The 11,197-nt window shown below is 33.0% G+C and overlaps 1 long non-coding RNA gene across 1 annotated transcript; it reads left to right on the top strand.

Moving 5' to 3' along the window:
* Nucleotides 1-5,824: 5,824 nt before the first annotated feature.
* LOC118482180 lies at nucleotides 5,825-8,687 on the top strand. Its single transcript, XR_004867622.1, has 3 exons — nucleotides 5,825-6,588; nucleotides 8,054-8,110; nucleotides 8,523-8,687. It is a non-coding gene; the product is annotated as an uncharacterized LOC118482180 (long non-coding RNA).
* The last annotated feature ends 2,510 nt before the right edge of the window (nucleotides 8,688-11,197 follow it).

Below are 11,197 nucleotides of genomic sequence, written 5' to 3'. Positions count from 1 at the left end.
CAACAAGCAATTCAATTATTTTGCTTGGCCTTCGACTTTACTAAATTATTTCTTTGATCACGATCACCTTGTGGTAACGTTTTCACAAAATCTGAAGCTTACGCTAATTTCGGATTTAATTATTTATTTATTTATTTATATTGAATCCGCTTTGTTGATTTATTCTATAAAAGCAATCTTAACACAATCATGTGCTAAGATAATGATACACAAATTTATTTCATATTTCAGTATATCTCTTAATAATTCTTACAACACCAATCCAGCCTTTCGTGATATTTATCGAAAAACATTTTATAAATTTAAAATAAATTTAATTGATTATATATGGAAACTTACATAAGTAATTACCTAACTTACAATATAGTATTCCTATATTTAAAAAAAAAAATTCTTGTTAAACCATTAAGGTGAAGCATTTATATTTTATATATATGTATAAAATTATGTTTGAGGTATACTCTCGTTTAAATTTATGTTTAGTTATTTATTATTTATTTTTGGTAGTCAATATTAGTTTTATTAATAGCAATAATATATTAATAACAGTAGTGTTAGTATTATTTTAAGTACTAGGGTTATTATCAGGGACAGATATTGGATAGCCTAGCCCTAGTTAGGCATGGACTGATCACCCATGCTTAAACAAGGCAGCACTAATCAAAATCCAACCGTGATAATAACTAGTTAATGTATATAAAATATATATACTTTGTACTATAAGGAGAAGACATATTTTCATAAAATACAAGAATTAGAGGGACAAATAAAATTATCTAAATAACTGTCTAAGTGGTCATGGACAAGACATTTTATACTTATAAGTAATTGTTCATCTTGTTTAATATTCCACAACTATTAAATACTTATAAAAATATTTTTTTTGAATATATGTATTTTAATATATTAAAATATCAAATGTTATTTACTCAAGCCAATATTTAAGTATGTTTGATATTAAAATAAACATTTATTATTTTACTTTTATGATTTAAAATATCTTATTGTAAAATCTTATAGTTAAACATACTTGATTTTAAAAATGATAATCGTGAGTTCTAGTATATTTGAATAAACATATTTATAAAACATATATCATTATTTTGTCGAAATTACCACGGGTTTTGATATTTTAAAACTATCTATATTAATTTATTATTTTACTTTATGATAACATAAAAAAGAAAAGGTATTTAATAAATTAAATATCACCTATCTTTGATCGAACATTTTGATTAAAATATTTAATAAATTGACGTGACTAAGATTTAAAATATAATCTTAGTATATTAAAAATAGAATATATTACTTTTGACATATTTTATTATAATATATATTTATTAAATAAACATTATTTTATAATGTTAATAGTAAAAGTAGTCTACTATAGTAATCTATACAAAGCAGTTGTTATATATTGTATTCAAACACAGTAATAATTTCACATTATATAAATACTATATATTATATACGAGTACACATTTGGATCTAAGTTTCTTTTACATAGATTACTATAATTAAATTGAATAATGTGAACTGGGCTCCAAATATAAGTATTTCCTTTTTACAATACCTCTAATATAATAATAAATATTATATAATTTCGACTAAGCACTGGGCATAGGTGTATATAAATATATATTATTCAAGGAAAATAAAATTTTTGCAATTATGTATTAAAACAATAATACACTAACTCTATTGTCTTTTCGTGTATACTTGTAATTCACTCATCTCAGCACATTGATTTTCTCATATCATAATTCAATATCTGACAAATCATTTTCATACTTTTATTTCATTTGGAACCCTTCAATTCTAAGACTTCCACAGTTGCCAATCAAAGTAAGCTTTCTTTTGACCAAGATTTTTATTCTAAAAAGTCCTTCACATTCATTTTAAATATCTATTGATTATATATCTTTTGGGCTTGAACCTAGTCACTTTGGAAATTAGATCATTTCCTCTCATTCGTTTGTCATCAATTTCTTGAGCTAATTCAGTTGAACCATTGAATCCTACTTATTGTACAACTCAATATTCACAAAATTTGATATTTTAATTCTGTGTCATCTACCTTAATATTGTTTTTATTAACTAAAATATGACATAAGTTAAAAGAAATATCGTAACCCAAATCTCGAGGACGAAATTTAAAACAAGGTGGGGAGGATGTAACATTCCTATTTTATATAAGAATTATAGGTTTGGTTAAATTTATTAAACACTAGTAACTAGTAACTAGTTTATTTTTAATATAAATATTCAACCTAAATAGTTTTAAACACTATTTTATATAGTTGATTGAAATATTATATCAATTAATTGGCCTGTATATAGTCCCAACAAGCAATTCAATTATTTTGCTTGGCCTTCGACTTTACTAAATTATTTCTTTGATCACGATCACCTTGTGGTAACCTTTTCACAAAATCTGAAGCTTACGCTAATTTCGGATTTAATTATTTATTTATTTATATTGAATCCGCTTTGTTGATTTATTCTATAAAAGCAATCTTAACACAATCATGTGCTAAGATAATGATACACAAATTTATTTCATATTTCAGTATATCTCTTAATAATTCTTACAACACCAATCCAGCCTTTCGTGATATTTATCGAAAAACATTTTATAAATTTAAAATAAATTTAATTGATTATATATGGAAACTTACATAAGTAATTACCTAACTTACAATATAGTATTCCTATATTTAAAAAAAAAATTCTTGTTAAACCATTAAGGTGAAGCATTTATATTTTATATATATGTATAAAATTATGTTTGAGGTATACTCTCGTTTAAATTTATGTTTAGTTATTTATTATTTATTTTTGGTAGTCAATATTAGTTTTATTAATAGCAATAATATATTAATAACAGTAGTGTTAGTATTATTTTAAGTACTAGGGTTATTATCAGGGACAGATATTGGATAGCCTAGCCCTAGTTAGGCATGGACTGATCACCCATGCTTAAACAAGGCAGCACTAACCAAAATCCAACCGTGATAATAACTAGTTAATGTATATAAAATATATATACTTTGTACTATAAGGAGAAGACATATTTTCATAAAATACAAGAATTAGAGGGACAAATAAAATTATCTAAATAACTGTCTAAGTGGTCATGGACAAGACATTTTATACTTATAAGTAATTGTTCATCTTGTTTAATATTCCACAACTATTAAATACTTATAAAAATATTTTTTTTGAATATATGTATTTTAATATATTAAAATATCAAATGTTATTTACTCAAGCCAATATTTAAGTATGTTTGATATTAAAATAAACATTTATTATTTTACTTTTATGATTTAAAATATCTTATTGTAAAATCTTATAGTTAAACATACTTGATTTTAAAAATGATAATCGTGAGTTCTAGTATATTTGAATAAACATATTTATAAAACATATATCATTATTTTGTCGAAATTACCACGGGTTTTGATATTTTAAAACTATCTATATTAATTTATTATTTTACTTTATGATAACATAAAAAAGAAAAGGTATTTAATAAATTAAATATCACCTATCTTTGATCGAACATTTTGATTAAAATATTTAATAAATTGACGTGACTAAGATTTAAAATATAATCTTAGTATATTAAAAATAGAATATATTACTTTTGACATATTTTATTATAATATATATTTATTAAATAAACATTATTTTATAATGTTAATAGTAAAAGTAGTCTACTATAGTAATCTATACAAAGCAGTTGTTATATATTGTATTCAAACACAGTAATAATTTCACATTATATAAATACTATATATTATATACGAGTACACATTTGGATCTAAGTTTCTTTTACATAGATTACTATAATTGAATTGAATAATGTGAACTGGGCTCCAAATATAAGTATTTCCTTTTTACAATACCTCTAATATAATAATAAATATTATATAATTTCGACTAAGCACTGGGCATAGGTGTATATAAATATATATTATTCAAGGAAAATAAAATTTTTGCAATTATGTATTAAAACAATAATACACTAACTCTATTGTCTTTTCGTGTATACTTGTAATTCACTCATCTCAGCACATTGATTTTCTCATATCATAATTCAATATCTGACAAATCATTTTCATACTTTTATTTCATTTGGAACCCTTCAATTCTAAGACTTCCACAGTTGCCAATCAAAGTAAGCTTTCTTTTGACCAAGATTTTTATTCTAAAAAGTCCTTCACATTCATTTTAAATATCTATTGATTATATATCTTTTGGGCTTGAACCTAGTCACTTTGGAAATTAGATCATTTCCTCTCATTCGTTTGTCATCAATTTCTTGAGCTAATTCAGTTGAACCATTGAATCCTACTTATTGTACAACTCAATATTCACAAAATTTGATATTTTAATTCTGTGTCATCTACCTTAATATTGTTTTTATTAACTAAAATATGACATAAGTTAAAAGAAATATCGTAACCCAAATCTCGAGGACGAAATTTAAAACAAGGTGGGGAGGATGTGACATTCCTATTTTATATAAGAATTATAGGTTTGGTTAAATTTATTAAACACTAGTAACTAGTAACTAGTTTATTTTTAATATAAATATTCAACCTAAATAGTTTTAAACACTATTTTATATAGTTGATTGAAATATTATATCAATTAATTGGCCTGTATATAGGTGACCTTTCTAAATAAAATAAAAGTATATAAAAACTTATATTATTAGACAGGTAGATTACGGGTAAGTTGAAGATTAGAAATATGAAGTAATTAGACGGACCCATGAACCGTCTAATAAATAAAAGTTATAAAAATACATTATAATTGAACCTACTCCGTTTTTAATGAAACTTGGTTCAAAATGTAGATACAAATATTCTCGTTCTAATGACATATTCATTATTTTATAAAACGCCATATTTTAGAAGTTATAAGCGTCAAATAAATGAAGCAGGTAAATTAATTATAATATATAAATAATAAAATAAATAATAAAAATTAAAATATTATAAAAGTGGATGTGTGTCCACAAAAAGGAAAATAAAATAATATTTAAATTATAAAATTCCTACAAAATTTCAAATGGTGGACGTGTGTGCATATAGAGATTAGAAGAAATTAAATGTTGATGGTATACGTGTCATATGAGGCGTGGCCTCCAAGACACCAATTCAATTATAAAAGGAAGTATGAAGCAGCCTTTCATGCTTGTTCAGTCCCTGTATTCTTTCTTCAAAACTTTCGCCCATCTCTTCCTATATTATTTTTATACTAAGCCCCGCTCTGTTTTAAGTATTGTAACTCCCGATCACCGCTACCCTTTCCGATTGATCTGAAACCCATAACTCATGTCAGGGCTCTGCCCGACTAAGTTCGTTGGGATTCTGTCTCGAGACCTCGGGACAAGGTTAATTTAGGGGTACTATACTTACCACGAGTGCATTATATATATATATATATATATATATATATATATATATATATATATATATATATATATATATATATATATATATATATATATATTTAATAGCCCAAAAGTTATACCCAAAATTTATGCAGGAGATTTTCTAATTGAACCCTAAAGTTACAAAGTGGGTCCATTCTCTTTTCTCACCGTTTTATTTCCTTTTTGTGATTTACCCAAAACTATTATTTATTATTATTCTATTTTGTAAACAACTCTCATCAAAAGTCATATCTATTATTTTATTTACCCAATAGGAAACCCTAGTTGAGACCCTCAAATAATCCTGCACAAACCCTAAAATTTTCAGAACAATCAGAAATAGGATCAGGGCCCCTAAAACTCAGGGGGGGGGGGGTATTCCCTACTTGACGATTATCCTTATATGTGACAACTCGAACTTTCAAGATGTGACAACTCGAACTTTCACGGTTAACATCGTCTAAACTCGTAACACTTAGCTAGTGGTTTGAGTATATACGATCTAATTATACGTAATTACTATCACTTGGATAATGGCATGTTGTGAAACGCTAAGTGTTGGTTCATAAATTCGGCCGCGCGCGATGTCGGGCTACACACCTCCATTCATCAGTCGCACACTTCATGTTAGTGGGCTTCTAAAGGCCCAGTCTTGATCTGCCCTATTGGAACCCAACCCACTCGAATAAAATGCATATATGCACGATGAGGGACACATTTTGCATTTTATTTGGCAAAGTACAAGGAAAACTACAAACCCTAGAATGCATATATGCACGGCCTATTCTTTCCCTTTCCTTTCGCAAGTGGCGGCAGTTCTTTTCTTCCCCATCGTTCCATCATCAATGGCAACCATCAACTGTAAACCCCTTCAAAGCTTTTGATCACGTTTCTTATCTTGCACATCAAACCTCGCCATAAACATTCCCCATTTACCGGAATATCGTCGGAGCATATGATGTGTCGGGATACGCGGAGGATCGCGGTAGGAACCATTCTTCGACTCTTTAATGATTGATAGCACCTCTATTCACGTCAGCACTGCAATGGGACTCGTCGAAAACACGAAGACGTCACTGGACGTACCCGAAGCCCTCCTTCTTTCGACTCGGCTCGGTTTTCTCTCACACGAACACTTGGTTAGTGTAATCATCGCTGAATTAATGTCCACTTTGTATATATTATGGCTTTATGATTTGATGTTGTGTGGCATTGATACATATGCAAGCATGAGAATAAACTGTTAGCTTGATCTGTGGTTGCACGTAAACTCGATATTGTTAGTGATCTTATAATATGCGATTGCTGGTCAGTTGTGAATTGCTAATCGATATATGTGAGGATACACGGTCATGATAGTTAGGGGGTGGGGTGTTTAACTGATCACTGAAAGGATGACATGCATGCAGGAGGTGAAAAGTGTATGGCACCATCTTATGTTGAGTCTAGATCTAATCAAATAAAGTGGATGTATGATGATTGTATGTGGCTAATACTTGATTGACTATTATGTTTGGGTCAGATGATGTGACCAAAAGATTATAAATATGATGTAAATGTTATGAATATTTGACTGACTATTATGTTTGGATTGTTATGAATATTAATATTCCTTATAATTTTAATGTTAGAAAATTGGTATAGATGATAGATGATAGGTGATGCTATGCACGTGCTTTTGATAACCTTGGGTAGGGATGACATTATATCATTATACCTAGGTTAGTGCCAATTAAAGTTGCCCACTAAATTCACCAAAATCTAAGCAACGATTGTGACATATCAATAGCTTTTAGGGTTCCAATACAATTGATGATAAGTAATAAACCTTGAACAAAGTGACGGCTCATGTGAGTAGCATTGATCCAATCAAACTGTATGTAATCTAATGATGTTGTTGAAAGTCAAGGACATATGGGTATTAAATAATTATGTTAATTTGTGAATGATTGGATTCGGGTATTTGTTTTGATTATAGCCTTGTTGACTAATGAATAACGTGCTTTAACTGTATACATGGAATCCACAATTCATGCATTGATATTGCTAAGAACAGAATGATAGATAATATTATGATGAAACTTGGATTAGAAAGTGAGTGGGCCGCATCTCCTTTATGTTTTGTGTTGGGTCGCACAACAAGTAACAACATTGGTTGGGCCGCGTATCTAGGGAGCGGGCAATGAGCTGTGTCTGAGGGTTGGGCTTAACCCGTGTAACATTGGACCGGCAAGGCCATTGGGCTGCAATGTGTGAGTTAAACATGAATGATTGGTAATGGACCACATAAAAACTAGATGTATATTGGGCCGAGTACTTGTTGGGCCTGAACGGTTGAATTGCGATGTCGAGCGTATAGCCGTAATGGAATTAAACAAAGTAGGGTTTCCTGCGTGCCTTGTGAAGTATGAAATTGTAATGTGAGTGCATTCGTAAACCAATAACGTGCTATGTGTGTATGTTTATGGACTAGTGCGTTGCGTGAATTACTGAAGTGACTTGCATAACTATACGTGAAATCTGTGTACACTGCAAGTGTAATATGTGTAAAGAATACGTGATCTGTGTGCATAAGAAACTGATTCATATTGATAATCACTCTAGGGTTTGGTTGATCCATTTGGAACGAATAGTGAAACGTGACATACCGAGCAATCTAAGGTGAGTTCACTACATTCGAGCATGCGTCCCAGTGGTTGGGGACAGTCAGTGGGTATCCCATGGGGGGGACAAGTCTTTGGGTAAAAACGGGTATATTGGTTAATATTCTCACCTATCATCTTTTGTAAGTCCCTCATCGGGTATTAGTTAGTAGCGCTACTTAGGTTTGGCACCCTCACACCGCTCCTAGAGAGGACGGATGTGAACTAATGACCCAGTCGGGCCCAGTACTAGATAGGAGTACGTGGGAAGGGCAGTCGTGTATTTCAGGAGCCGTCATTGTTCGGAATTGAGATATTAACAATATTACTTGCATTGGTTATTGAACTGTTTTACATTCAACTGGTAACAAACGTTTTCTAAAACTGTGGACTCGCCAGCTTTGTCTGATACACTTGTTACATGCTCGCAGGTCGTTAGGGAATGGAAACAGGAGCTTGCTGGCTGGAGGACAGGAGTGGTCATGGTCACACTGATGGGCTCATTTGTTAAACACTTATTTATCATGTTGATTAGTATTACTTTATGATACAATAATGCTTCCGCTGAACTTGATGGTTTTTTTTGAATTACTTATGTTGGGATTTTATTACTATTAAATGATGAAACTTTATTTTTAAACTTATGGATTCAATGTAATTGGTGGCTCATTACTAGTGGTCACACGCCTAACAGGGACACACCCTAAGTGGTAATTTGAGGGTGTGACAGTTTGGTATCAGAGCCAGGTTTCGCTTTGGGGAAACCCCAGTTATATCCGTAAGATAAGCCTTTTCGTATGTGTACTGATTATCGAGGACTTAACAAGGTGACAGTTAAGAACCACTTGTCTCGACCATGTATTAACTACCTGTCGACCAGTTGCGAAGGACAAGATTCCATTCTCCAAGGGGAGAATACTCTTAGAAAGGCATATCGAACGTAATGCGGCCATTTCGACTTTGTCCTCCATGATCATTGAAGTTGATCAACACATCAGCAGCTTTATGGACCATAAGAAACGGCCGTGTTTGTTGATGATGTTTTAAATCATTACCAAGAGAAAGGAACATCATGGGTGGCATTTGTATCTTATTTTAGGGCCCCTGAGGGAGGAGCCACTCCGCGCGAATTCTTGTTAAAGGTAACTTCTGGATTCGAGAGATACCTTTTTGGTCATATGATCAACGAAGTGGGGATACACGTGGATCTCGCTAAAGACCCGTTTCGTTAGATATTGTTCGGCACCAAAGATCCCCTCGAGGATGCAGCAATTTCTTGGTCACACTAGACTCTATCGCAGATTCATCACGGGATTTTCGAAGATCGCGCAACTTAAATCTCTTTAGCACAGTAGGGTGCTGTGTTCGTGAAGGACAAAACAGGAGGACGTCTTTTCAGCTTTCGAATCCCAACTCTGCAATGTTTACACGCCGACACAACACGAGAAAGTGATGACCTACGTAATGGACTTACAGGAAGAACTGCACGAGTCACGACCTGCGGTGGAAGCCCTGGTCTTTGGAATTAAGTTGGAGGCATTACTTGGACGGTACCCAATGCACTACCTAGACCAATCACAAGGGGCCTCCCGTGTGAGCTAAACATGTGATGGCACCGCTGGGTGGAACTTTTGAATGAATACGACTGTGAAACCTGGACGTGCACGAGCTTTGCAGCTTGCTATTAACTCTAACGTACCTGATCAGACTCACCTTATTCAAACTGAGAAATTGAAGGAAGAGAGTTCTCAAGATTGACCTATGCGGGGCATGGGGAATTAACCTTTGGCCGGTCGGACGATAGTTGCTACTTCATGGAACGAATATGGACTTCACTATACGACAACCTTAGGGAACTGGTGCAGGCGAAGCACACCAGCCTTGAAATTTTAGTCATCTTGATTTTGATGGAATATATTAGGATCTAAGGATCTTGTACGGACGACTGGGCTTGAAGGCCTACACAGCGAAGCATGTGAACGACGTTTGACTTGTGCGAAAGCCAAGGTGGAACATCAGAAATACCCATTTGGAGGATTGGAACAGACTGCCACGGATTTTGTCTTTGGTCTACCTAAAACTCAGAACGGAAACAGTATCACCTGGGTGATCATTGATTGTCTCACGTTACCATCACACTTTCTTGCAATCAAGGAAACTAACGAGTCTTCACAGCTGTGAATGTTCCTCTGAGAGAGGCGGCTTTTAGGCACGAGGTACCAACTCCTGTTACCTTTGATTTTGATATATGCCTGATTTATGACAGGCAACACACAACACCCTTGGCTCACGCCTAGACATGAGCATTGGACAAACGAGCAGGGTAAACGAACCATCCCGACACTCGAAGGCAACTTATCTTTGGTTGAGTTCTACTGTGGCAGTTACCATCCTAGTATTTAGACAGCTCTGTTTGAGGCATTGCTTGGGCGACAATGTCGATTCCCTTGTTGGACTAAGGTGGGTGACAACCTAATCATAGACCCAGAGCCTGTGCTCGAAACTCTTGAAGGTTGCTTAGATCGGAAATTGTTTTACGACAACGCGTGACCATCAGGAAAGCTTATAAGCTTAGGAAACACTAGGAGTTCGCTGGAGGTGAACGTATCATAATCGAAAGTCTCACCCTGGGAGGGTGCGGTACGCTTTTGGGAAGCGTGGTAAGCTTCATCTACGATATGTCGGGACAGTTAGAATTCTGAATGGAATCGGTGACGGGGCTCACCACCTCGAGTTACCTACCGAATTGGATAACGTTTGCGATAACATTCATGCCTCGAATCCAAGGAAGTGTTTGGCTGATAAAACACTCGTTGTACTCTTGAAAGAACCATAGATTGATAATAAGTTGCAGATTGTTGAGGAACCAATTGGGATCATGGAATAGGAGGATAAGGTCCGTAGGCACAGTCGAATTCTATTAACAAAAGTTGTTGGAACTCATGGCGTGGACTGGAGTTCATGTAGGACACAAAGAGCAGGAAAAGCTTTAGTATCCTCAATTGTTCAGGTGGTTGAACCAACTTTTACTATCATTGGTGAATTTCGGGACGAAATTCCCTTTCAAGTTGGGGATGATGTGATACCCGCGAAAAATCCACAGTCA

This window comes from Helianthus annuus, chromosome 9, assembly GCF_002127325.2.
Source record: "Helianthus annuus cultivar XRQ/B chromosome 9, HanXRQr2.0-SUNRISE, whole genome shotgun sequence".
NCBI lineage: Eukaryota > Viridiplantae > Streptophyta > Magnoliopsida > Asterales > Asteraceae > Helianthus > Helianthus annuus.
Note: the sequence above shows the minus strand (reverse complement) of the source record. Positions and strands in the feature narration are given on the sequence as shown.